Raw genomic sequence first — 12,778 nt, forward strand, 5'->3', positions numbered from 1 at the left:
TCGTTGGGCTGAGGAAGAAGAGATATTCCTTTGTGCTGTCTGCATGCCTGCAAACCAAAGCCACCTTCTGGAAAGGACGACCTGAGGAGGACAGTCCTGGGGGCTCCTGGGCTCCTCACAGTTTTCTGTTCTCTGAGCAGCAGAGAGGGGCCAGAGCACCCGGTAATTTGGTGTTTACCTGTCAGTGGCTTCCATCAGTGAGCACAGCAGGTGCACCCTGCCTGTCCCCGGGCCCAGACCCTGAGCAATCCAGAGTCGTTTGACTGTTTACTGAGATTTCTCACCCTGTCTCAATGCGGAAGTTTAAATGCTAAATGGACTGGAAAAGCGAATAGGTAATTGATTCCGAAGGAGTTATTTTCTGAAAATGGATGCCCTATTGTAACTCCCATGAGTTCCTTTCTTTTAGAGCCATTTCTCATTCCGCCGTAGAGAGGAGTTAACCATTCAGAGGCACTGGGTCCAGGAGCCCTGAGGCAGTCCCAGGGGATTTTTCTCTACCTTGGAACGTGGACTGCCTAGGATAGAAAGCCCAGGAGGATTCAGGACTTGTATTAGAAACTGGTTCTATAGAAAGGCAGTTGAAGCCGCCTATGTCTAACGTATGGGTGGTCTGAGCACACAGCAGACCTGCCAGGGCCTGGAGTCCCCTGCGGCACTGGGGACATGATGGGGGACTATGTGAAGCCCCCTTCTTTGGCTCTTGAGCCTCCCTGACTTGACTGGTGTCAACCTGAGTGCTCCCTTGGAAGTCCATTCATCTGTGTCCCGCAACCCCGCCCCCCTCCCTGGCCCTCTGCTTTTCGACTGCTTCTCATTTTTGCTTCTGGGAACTGAGGCAGTTCATTTTAACAGTGTTAACCTGCAGGGTTAGGAGTGCCCTGTCTGGAAGTTCCAGCTGGGGTATCTCTGGGGTCAGTTTGACTCACATATTTGTCTTACACAGTGTTTACTTTCTTAAAACTTGGTCACCAGTGTTTCAAATAAATGGTTTTTCACATAAAAACTAGATTAACGACCTCTTTTGAAAATTTGATAAGCCAACATGGGACCTGCATTTCTACTGAGGCTTAAGTAGCTCCAGTTCACCGTAAGGAGGGGTGTAGTGAAGGATCATTCTCTCCCTGATGTCTTATTAAAGTGGCCAAATTCGCATTTACATTGGGGCCTGGCCTCCTCCGTGGGTGAGCTAGCCCACTCTGACATAGGGGGTGTGTGAAACTTCTCTGCCCACTGGAGCCGGCTCAAGAACTGGACACCAGTCTGTAAATATTCCCCTTGATTGATTTTCATGTTGACAACATGTTCTGAGAAGGAGAAAATCCTTCAGACATACCTTGTTGTCAGAGAATTTAGTATTTGTTTGGTACAGCTTCTAGAACACACACACACACACACATGATGAAAAACTTGAGAGTGAGAATCTGCTCAACTTACTGCTATTATTCCTTTAATACAATGATACAGCAGAGGTAGAAATAATCAATAAAGAAAGGACATTTAATGAGATTTAGGAACATCCCAAAACATTGAAGCTCTCCTCAAGCATTTGATTATCTGGAGGCTTAATTATCTGTGTTTTCTACTTTAAATTAAAGAAAAGCCATAACTCAAAGTTACCAGCAGTTTAATGATAAGACTCTTCAATTCAGGTTAATTAAAGCACAGCTGTAATTAGAGTGTGGGGCTGTATATCACTGGGCTGGCACATAAGTATTTTCATTACAGTAAGAATTGGCTATTCAATTTCAAGATGACATAAAGGACGCCAAAATATATTTTCAGCTGGTTCGTGTAAAAGAAAAAGAATTGGGGAATATTCCGGGTATAATAAAACACAGATAAAATATACAGATTTTCAGAGCCGTTTCTGTAATTATGCACAGCATTAAAACAATATGCAGCCAATAACGTCTTGAGGCAGGAAAAGAAATAAATTTGCTCTTCCCCTGGGCTGGCAGAGTGCCCCCTTGCAGGGTAGGATCACCACACCGGAAAGCTTGGAGTTTTCTCAGAAGCTGGGAGAGTCATGCAGTGAAAAGATAAAGAGGCAGGATTAATAGGTGAAATTTGAGGTCATTCCCCAAGAGAACAGAATGTGGGAAGAAGAGAGCAAGGGCAGGAGGCCCCCGAGGTTAACTCTTTTAAGCATTTCAAGCAGAGTGATGCTTTCTCCGGCTCAGGTGAGACTTGCATGAGCCATTGGCCTCTATGTGTGCATCACCAGAAGTCACAGCTTTGTTCCAAAAACAATAATTTAGACAAAATACAATATCATTTATAAATATAAATATCATTTACATTTTCTCAATGAATTTTCACCACAATCCTGTGACCTTTCTGTGACTATCACCATCCCTGGTTTATAAAGGAGGACACTGAGACTCAAATGTTGGTGTTCCCTTCCAAAGACACCGAGCAGACAAATTACAGAGCCAGGCCTCCTGTGCTGGGGCCTTATACAATTGAGAACAGCTTGGAGGAGCTGCTAGCTGAAGGCTAGCTAATTAAGACTCTCCTGGGGAGCTTATTAAACAGAGATTTCTAGACTCCATCTCCAGATTTTTATATCTGGGATAAGCCTCCCAAATCTGCATTTGTTTTGCAAGTAAGTCAGGTGATTCTGATCTGAAGTCTGATGACTCAAAACCCCTACAGACCCCATTCCTCCACACAGGCTGGAATAACCTCTTATTTCCACTTCAGTCCCTGGGTTGGGAAGATGTCCTGGAGCAGGGAATGGCTACCCGCTCCAGTATTCTTGCCTGGGAAATCCCATGGATAGAGGAGCCTGGAAGGCTGTAGTTCATTGGGACACAAGAGTCAAACACAACTTAGAGACTAAACCACCCCACTCTGGGCTTAGCTATTGGGATGCTTTTCTCTGATTTTAGCCAAATCATAGAATTGTAGGTGGGTCACATCTTATAAGCTAAAGTTAAGATTTGTGTCTTTGTGGCAGCTTCCTCACCATCTCTCCTTTTTCATGAAAGGGTATTCTGAATCTCTATGGACATTAGGAGTGAGTCTACCCACTACCATGCCAGGCAACCTGCGACTGCTCTCCCCACTCTCTGCACCTAATCCAAATTAGAATAGGAAAAAGGCATGGGGGTTCTGAGCCCTTTAATGCTCTCTGTCCACTGGGGATCATAAAGCAGTTTCACATAAGCACCAAATGCAGAGAAAGACAATTCAAGATACAACTGGCTAGATACCTCTTGACCTTGAGGGCATCATGGTGGCCGTTCCTAGAATACCCTTAACATGTTCCTTTTAAGGACCAGCAACTCCTGAACATCTCCTCTTGGTTTTTGCATGGTTGGCTTTCCCCTGGGTCTTTGTGGCAATAAGATCAAGGCAGAGGAGTTTTGGGATCTGAAGGAGAGGGTGCCATCCACTGCTCTCTAAACACCAGTAAACAAGCTGCTCCATTTCCCCTCGTATTCCTCATCTTCTTCAGCAAGGGACTATGGAGAGTGCAGATGGCCAGTGCCAGCCAAGCCTACAGGAATCCAGGGGCTAGGGTATGAGACTATGTTTGCACCAAGGGGTCCTGTTTTTGAGTAGTTTGAATAGTAGGGTGCTGTGTGATATCATGAAGTATGAGCTGTGGAGTTGCAAGGGTCACACCCCCAGATCAACGACTTGCTGAATATGTGATTTGGACAAGATGTTTGATTTCTGCCTATCCTGTTCTTGATAATTACCAACTGCCTGACCTTAGATGGTCAGATGCTGAAATCAAAATGATAGAACTTTTCTCAGTACCAGCTGATGTCCTTTTCCCCTCTTCTGCTGCCTTCTTGCCACCATCCTTCTATTTTGCCCCACTGAATAGACTGTAAGCACAAAGAAAGAAAGAAATATATCCTGGCATTTCCAAGTTTTGTTAACTCAACTGTTTAGAAAATTCTACCATCAGTCACCAGCCAGTTAATCAGCTAGATATTTAATTATCTTGGGATATTTGTCCCAGTGTGTAGGCATGGTGCTGTCTCTAGAAGAACCTACAATTAGATTTGATTAAATATATGCTCATTAAAGGGCATCCCAGGTGGCACTAGTGGGCCTGCCTACCAATGCAGGAGACATAAGAGAAGCAGGTTCGATCCCTGGGTTGGTAATATCCCCTGGAGGAGGGAATGGCAACCCACGCCAGTATTCTTGCCTGGAGAATCCCATGGACAGAGGAGCCTGGGGGGCATAGGTTGCAAAGAGTCCGGCATGACTGAAGAGATTTAGCATGCATGCATGCTCTTTAAAAGATTAATACCAATACTTTCAAATGCCAGGGAAAGGATTCTGTTTCCCTACAGCGACTGCCTTCTGAAAGTTCGCAGTCTGGCCAAAGAAAACAATAGCCATCCTCAGAGGGAGATGAGTACGCCCACTGATGAGTGTTTGATGAGTGCACGCAACCAGGGATCAGAGACTGAGAGCTGCAAGGACAGGGAGTTCCCTGTAGGCTGGAGATGCAGAAGAGGCTTCTTGAAAGAGATGACACTTGAGGTGTGCCTTGTATGGAGGTTGGGTTCAGAGAAGAAATAAAGAGAGAAAAGAGGGAATTCTAAGTGATAACAAACCAGGAGACTGAGAGCCACACAAAACTCTCTCAAACACTTAGATCTCTGAGATTTTCCAACAAGAACAAATGGATCTCCCCTTTAGGTGGGGAGATTAGCCAGTCGGTCATCCCTTGTGAAATATAACACTCCTCACTAGCAAAATATAAACGCTTAATTGATGCTTAATTGTATCAGGTTTTACAGCTCAGAAGGGTTAGGAAAAAAGATGTGTTTAAAATACTGCGTGTCTCTCTGTGTCCCCCTGCAGCTGGTGGAACAGTTAAAAGTCATATTTGATGTGGAGTATTTCATGCCTGGGTGACTTGAGGATCTCTAATCAGATGTTACCTGGAGTTTTGCACTGTAGCCTGGGTACCAGCCTGGAGGCTTCTATGCTAGTTTCAAACAGTGTGAGGGCTCCAGGGTGTAGTCCTCCATTCCCTCACCCACAGGCATTCAGGGCCCCTCACACTGAAAAAGCCATGCTCTCATCCTGGGCTGTTTGGCATGGACAGATCTTTCCAGTGAAGCCACTTGAGGAAACTTAAATTTAAGACTACCTAGAGAAAGCTAGGAAGGATATGCCCATCTGAATGCAGAGTTCCAAGGAACTGCAAGGAGAGATCAGAAAGCTTTCCTAAGTGAACAATGCAAAGAAATAGAGGAAAACAATAGAATGGGAAAGAATAGAGATCTCTTCAAGAAAATAGAGATACCAAGGGAACGTTTCATTCAAAGATGGGCACAAAAAAGAACAGAAATGATATGGATCTAACAGAAGCAGAAGATTTTGAGAAGAGGTGGTGAGAATACACAGAAGAACTATACAAAAAAAAAAAAAAATCCTAGTTACCCAGGTAACCACGATGGTGTAATTACTGACCTAGAGGCAGACATCTTGGAGTGCAAAGTCAAGTGCAAAGCTAGTGGAGATGATAAAATTCCGGCTGAGCTATTTCAAATCCTAAAAGATAATGCTGTTAAAGTGCTGCACTCAATATGCCAGCAAATTTGGAAAACTCAGCAGTGGCCACAGGACTGGAAAAGGTCAGTTTTCGTTCCAATCCCAAAGAAGGGCAATGCCAAAGAATGTTCAGACTGTCACACAATTGCACTCATTTCACATGCTAGCAAAGTAATGCTCAAAATTCTCCAAGCCAGGCTTCAATAGTATGTGAACTGAGGAATTCCAGATGTTCAAGCTGGATTTAGAAAAGGGAGAGGAACCAGAGATCAAATTTCCAACATCTGTTGGATCATAGGAAAAGCAAGAGAATTCCAGAAAAACATCTACTTCTGCTTCATTGACTACAGTAAAGCCTTTGACTATGTGGATCACAAAAACCTGTGTGTGGAAAATTCTTAAAGAGATGGGAATACCAGACCACCTTACCTGCCTCCTGAGAAATCTGTATGCAGGTCAAGAAACAACAGATAGAATCAGACATGAAACAATGGGCTGATTCCAATTTGGGAAATGAGTATGTCAAGGCTGCATATTGTTACCCAGCTTATTTAACTTATACGCAGAGTACATCATGTGAAATGTTGGGCTGGATGAAGCACAAGCTGGAGTCAAGATTGCCTGGAGAAATATCAATAACCTCAGATATGCAAATAACATCCCCCTTATGGCAGAAAGCGAAAAGGAACTAAAGAGGCTCTTGATGAAGGTGAAAAAGGAGAGTGAAAAAGTTGGCTTAAAATTCAGCATTCAAAAAACAAAGATCATGGCATTTGGTCCCATCACTTCATGGCAAATAGATGGGGAAAAAATAGAAACAGTGACAGACTTTATTTTCTTGGGCTCCAAAAATCACTGCAGATGGTGACTGCAGCCATGAAATTAAAAGCTGCTTGCTCCTTGGAAGGAAAGTTATGACCAACCTAGACAGCATATTAAAAAGCAGAGACATTACTTTACTGACAAAGGTCCATGTAGTCAAAGTTATGGTTTTTCCAGTAGTCATGTATGGATGTGAGAGTTGGACCATAAAGAAAGCTGAGCACTGAAGAATTGATGCTTTTGAACTGTGGTGTTGGAGAAGACTCTTGAGAGTCCCTTGGACTGCAAATAGATCCAACCAGTCAATCCTAAAGGAAATCAATCCTGAATATTCGTTGGAGGGACTGATACTGAATCTGATGCTCTAATGTTTTGGCCACTTGAAGCTAAGAGCCGACTCATTGGAAAAAACTCTGATGCTGGAAAAGATTGAAGGCAGGAGGAGAAGGGAATGACAGAGGATGAAATGGTTGGATAGCATCACCGACTCAATGGACATGAGTTTGAGCAAGCTCCAAGAGTTGGTGAAAGGCAGGGCAGCCTGCAGTCCATGGGGTCTCAGAGTTGGACACGACTGAGTGACTCAACAACAACAAAGAGAAAGCTGGAACTTCCCTGATTTTCAGACGGTAAAGGATATGCCTGCAATGTGGGAAACATGGGTTCGATCCCTGGATTGGGAAGATCCCCTGGAGAAGGGAATGACTACCCACCCCAGTATTCCTGTCTGGAGAATTCCATGGTCAGAGGAGACTGGCGGGGTTGCAAAGAGTCAGAGATTACTGAGCTATTAACACTTTTTTTTTAGAGGAAGCTGGGTCTCTTGCCCAATGAAAACTACAGTTAGTTTAACTTGAGTTCTATGAAATCATTAGAGATGATTTCTAGAGGAAGACATCAGAATTTGAACATGGAACAGAAAGAAGGCAGCAGGCTCTATTATTATGTGATAGATTTATTTAGCCAGCTGCAGAAATGAACATTTTGTGAGAATTTATGGAGAGGCTCAAGTTTCATTTTTAAAAAATATTTTTCCTTGAAGAACCAGCCCTATTCATTCAATTATCTGAGGGTATTATAATTAGGACTGAGCACATAATGACAGGAATACAACATTGATGATTATTTCTACTATAGGGATTCAGAAAGTGACTAGTAATCCTTCAACATGTGAATAAACCAGTGACCATAAAATCTATTAAGACTCTTAAAAGCTACAGAGGCAACGACAAGTCTAGAATTCTCTACAGGACAGGTTAGGGAGGCAGTCCAACAGAAAATGCCTGGACTTGACTTGAGTCTGGATGCACATAAGAAATACGCAGTTTATGTTTTATATTTCTGATGAATAATACTAACAAAGCTTTCTTTAAAAATGTACTTACTGATGCTTTCTGAAAATGCACTTACTGATTTTTAGGCAGATGTTAATTGCCCGTATGAAAGAATATAATTATATTTACATTCAAGTGTCTTAGGTGTGCAGTGGAAATATTGTGAGTTTGGGTATGTTTGAAGGTGGGTATTCTAAAGCCTCCCCACTCCATCTTTTTCAAAGCTACTGGGAAATCTGAACAACATTTTTCATGAGCATTTTAAATCACTTCCATTTTCCTGGTACTGAGTCTCACAAATCCCACTGGTTCAAAGCTTCTTTAACTAGATGTTTTCATTTTGAGAGCTTATCATTTTAAATCAGAGCTCCTAAATGTGCATCTCTCTTTTTTTTCTTTGTTTTAGCCCCTAGATCCTAAAGATCTGGTTTCACAGTGCTCAGTGTTCACATCCTCATCCACTCTGATTACATGTGTCAGTCTGACATTCCCAGGGTGCCTCTGGACAACTGAAGAGGGGCTGGCGCTTCAGGGTGGAGCTAGGTTTGGAGGGCACAGTGAAAGCTGCCTCTTCTGTCCTTGCCCCTTCACTCCTGGGTGAATCATCTTCAGTAGCCCCAAACAACATCTTTGCATACCCTCCCTGAACACATTAGAAAGTATCAATTCTACAACAGGTTTCTGTGCTTAATTCATACAAGCAAGCAGTCTTTCTAGTCAAGGGGGCTGATTTAATAGCAAGAACAATTTATTTCCCTCTGGGTAGATGGAAACAGTTGGACTCTAATTCTTAAGAGCCTTTGTTCAGGAACATCTGGGTTGAAACTACTGTAGTTAACAGATGATGTTGGCAGTTAAAAAAAAAAAAAAAGGCTTTGTATAATGTTGTCAAATTTGGTAGACCTCTACTTAATAATTATCAAGAAAGCAATCTAACTTGTTATTACAACAGTTTTATTGCAGATTGCTGGTTTAAGACCTTTTTGTGACAAGTAGTGCTTTTTTTTTTCCTTGAAAAAAGAATTCATTTCGATTCCCCTGTAATTATTTTTGCATCCAGTGGCAACTTCCTGCCTTGAACATATTGGGACATTTTATTTTAGAAAACAAGAATTAAATTCTTGCTACCTTATGGATGATTTCATCTTGTATATGTCATTGAGGAAGCTTCCTGGCTTCCTTCTTGTTTTTTCCCTCACATTAAGCCTCCTTTCTCTTCCCACCCCAGGTCTGTATATGCTCAAGCCATAAGAATGACTCTGAAGATTAGATGAGCAAAACCTATTTTGCTTTACAAAAAAATGGTGTCAAATGATGCAAGTAAATATTTAATTTTAGGACATCCATTCTAAGTAGTCCAAAGGCACATCTTTTGTAACAGGATCTGGGGCGGGGGCGGGGTGGTTCCAAGGAGAAATCAGTCTATACCTTAGAACTGTACTTACCTCAAGTCACAGCAGATTGAAGGCAAACATTAGATTCCCAGAGCATATCACTGTTGTTAGTTCCTTCTACACCTTTCTTTTCCTGTCTGCTTCTAACTCACAGGTTAAAAAGTATCTTGTTTCACGATTCTAGACTCCTAATCCTTTTCTGCCTAAACTAGACTCTCCTAGTGTACCACTTTATCTGTTGTGGATCATGCCAGCAGCTCATGAGATTTTGGTTCCTATTGTTTCATACATGCATTTAATCAGCATTTCCGGAAAGCTTACTCTTTGCACTTTGAAAAATGCCAGAGAGACAAAGCATATGTCGTGCACTGAAGAATCTCCGTCTGAGGACAGAGAGACAAGTAAACACGTGTGACCACAGCCCACCCACTCTATTCACTTACCTTGATTTGCCCCTTCCTCCTGGACCCCAAGAGAGGCTGTACCTGACTTTCGCCAGTTTTCTATGGCAGGAACTCACAAAAAACTGTGATTTTAAACCGGGAAAGATGTAGTTCTGTTTCCAGTGTAAATTGTAAATTGCTCAAGATTTGTGGAACCAGAGATCAAATTGCCAACATTTGTTGGATCATGGAGAAAGCAAGGGAGTTCCAGAAAAACATCAACTTTTGCTTCATTGACTACATTTAAGCATGTAGCTGTGTGGATCACAACAAACTGTGGAAAATCCTTAGAGATGGGAGTATCAGACCATCTTACCTGTCTCCTGAGAAGCCTGTATGCAAGTCAAGAAGCAACAGTTAGAACTGAACATGGAACAACGGACTGGTCCAAAATTGGGAAAGGAGTATGACAAGGCTCTATATTGTCACTCTGCTTATTTAACATCTATGCAGAGTACATCATGCAAAATGCCAGGATGGATGAATCCTAAGCTGGAATCAAAATTTCCAGGAAAAATATCACAATCTTATATATGCAGATGATACCATTCTAATGGCAGAGAGTGAAGAGGCATTAAAGATCCTCTTGATGAGGGTGAAAAAAGAGAGTTAAAAAGTTGGCTTAAAACTCAACATTCAAAAAACTAAGATCGTGGCATCCACTTCCATCACTTCATGGCAAATAGAAGGGAGAAAAGTGGAAGCAGTGATATTTTATTTTCTTGAACTCCAAAATCACTGCGGACAGTGACTGCAGCCTTGAAATTAAAAGACACTTGCCCCTTAGAAGGAAAGCTATGACAAACCTAGACAGCGTATTAAAAAGCAGAGACATTACTTTGTGACAAAGGTCCATATAGTCAAAGCTATGGTTTTTCCAGTAGTCATGTACAAATATGAGAGTTGCGATCATCATGAAGACTGAATGCCAAAGTATCGATACTTCCAAATTGTGTGCTAAAGAAGACTCTTGAGAGTCCCTTGGACTGCAAAGAGATCAAATCAGTCAATCCTAAGGGAAATGAACCCTAAGTATTCATTGGAAGGACTATTACTGAAGCTGAAACTCCAACTCTTTGGCCACCTGATGCAGAGAGCCAACTTATTGGAAAAGACCCTGATGCTGGGAAAGATTGAAGGCAAAAAAGAGGGCAGCAGATGATAAGGTGGTTAGATAGCATCACTGACTCAATAAATATGAATTTGAGAAAATTCTGGGAGATAGTGGAGGACAGAGGAGCCTGGCATGCTGCAGTGCATGGGGCCACAGAGTCAGACACGACTGAGCGACTGAACAACTACAACAATGCCTACTGGGGACAGACAGCAACAGACAATTAGAAAGAGGAGGTCTGGGACCTTAGGGAGTGAAGGGGACTGTGGCACATTGGAGAGCACATGTCCTGAATGCAGCTCTAATATGGCCAGATCTGGTTTTCAAGGAAAACTGAAAGCTAGCTTTTCTATGAAGTCACTTGTTGGTATCTAATTCTAGTGTTTTGTTTGCTGTTGTTATTGTTTTTTAAACCCTGTACTGACCAAACAGAGTATGTCTGCATTGTGTGCTTCTGGCAACCACTTCACTCCCTTTGCTTTTGTAAGAAGCGGCTGTGTTGCACGCTGCACTGAGACTTGGTTTCCACTTCTGACATTTCTCCATGAAAGTTGTTTAATCTTGAACAAGTTGCTGATTTCTGCGTTTGGCTTTTCTTCTTAAACACCACTTGACCTTGAACACGTTGCTTTTCCTTCTTTGAACCTCAGCTTGTCCTCCGTGTGAGAAGGGCAGGGCCGGTCAATCTTGAAGTGCCTGAGTCTGCAAAACCTATGGTTGTGACACTGTTTGCATTTACACACACACCTCTTTTTATTATGCTTGTCTTTATTGCACTTTGCAGACCCTGCATTTTTTTTTTTTTAACAAATTGAAGGTCTGTGGCAAGCCTATTCAAGCCAAGCCTATTCAAGCCATTTTTCCAGTAGTTTGCTCACTTCATGTCTCTGTGTCACGTTTCTAATCCTCACAATATTTCAAACACTTTGATTATTATTATATTTGTTATAGTGACCTGTGATTAGTGATCTTTGATGTCACTCTTGTGATTGTTTTGTTTTTTTGGCAATGGATTTTTTTTTTAATTACAGTATGTTCATTATGTTTTAGACATGATGCTATTATTGTGCACTTAATAGACATGGTATAGTGTAAACATAACTTTCTCATACACTGGGAAACACAAGATTTCATGTGACTTGCTCTATTGTGATATTGCTTTGTTGAGGTGGCCTGGAACCAAACACACAGAACCCAGGATCTCCCTGTGATCACTTTGTTTGTATCACTTAGTCCCTGTCTTCTTAATCCCCTTGGCCAGCGAACAAAGGCTTGTTTTAAGTCAAAGAGTTCTTGAAAGAGGCCTCTCTAAGCCCGCATAGAATCATTTTAGATATGGATTTGAAAGTTACATAAGAAGACTCAGGTCTGCTGGTCCGCCCTGGGCTAGGTGAGGAATATGCACAAAGCCATGTAGATTTTAATGACTTTTCTGAGTTATAAAGCGGCTTTCTTTTTATATAGAGTTGGAAAATGGTATTGTAGTAGCTAGGCAGACATGATTCACCCTAACTATGAACTATTTCTTCCCTTCTCACCAATACAATCAGGTCATTAAAGCAATTAAGGTCCTTGATGCCAAGAACCATCAGAATCCTTAATGGGAGTGGCTATTGCTCGAAAGATTTCAGCAAATCAGCCTCTTCATGATCTGTACTGAGTTAAGATCAGCCTTCTCCTCAAGTTTGGCTCTTGGTTGCTATTTACATTAAAAAGTGGTTACTTAATCTGGTAATTTATTTCAACAAATATTGCACAAGCCATCTGATATTTTAAACAATTTAAGCTCCAGAGGTAACAGCCCTATAAACGGTGTGTGTTAGTGTGATGCTCTATCAAACATAACTTAAGAAGAGCACTTTTCCAGCCGTAGTTGGATATGTGGGTTGGTGTTTCAGCAGCCTGCATAATCAGCACAAAGCCCAGGTCATTAGCGTTTGCTGGCAGGAATCAGAAAACCTGCAAATTACTGGGAGAGTCCAGAAGCGCCTGGATGCAAGTGGTCCTCTGAAATCTGACTGTTGAAAGCAGTGTGGGGGACCATGACGTCCCAGGCAGGGATGAGCAGCTGTCCTTGTTCCCACCAGAGAGCCTGAGGCCTTCACCAGCACGTTACCTGCAAGCAGCACGTCCCCAGGT

General features: G+C 42.2%; 1 protein-coding gene across 19 annotated transcripts in view; it reads left to right on the forward strand.

The window, feature by feature from the left end:
• The window catches only part of KCNMA1 (potassium calcium-activated channel subfamily M alpha 1), a 779,939-nt gene that overhangs the window by 590,772 nt on the left and 176,389 nt on the right, over positions 1-12,778 (forward strand). The window lies entirely within an intron of this gene.

Source organism: Bos grunniens, chromosome 28 (genome assembly GCF_055505025.1).
Source record: "Bos grunniens cultivar Pamir isolate PY7600 chromosome 28, Bosgru_T2T1.0, whole genome shotgun sequence".
NCBI lineage: Eukaryota > Metazoa > Chordata > Mammalia > Artiodactyla > Bovidae > Bos > Bos grunniens.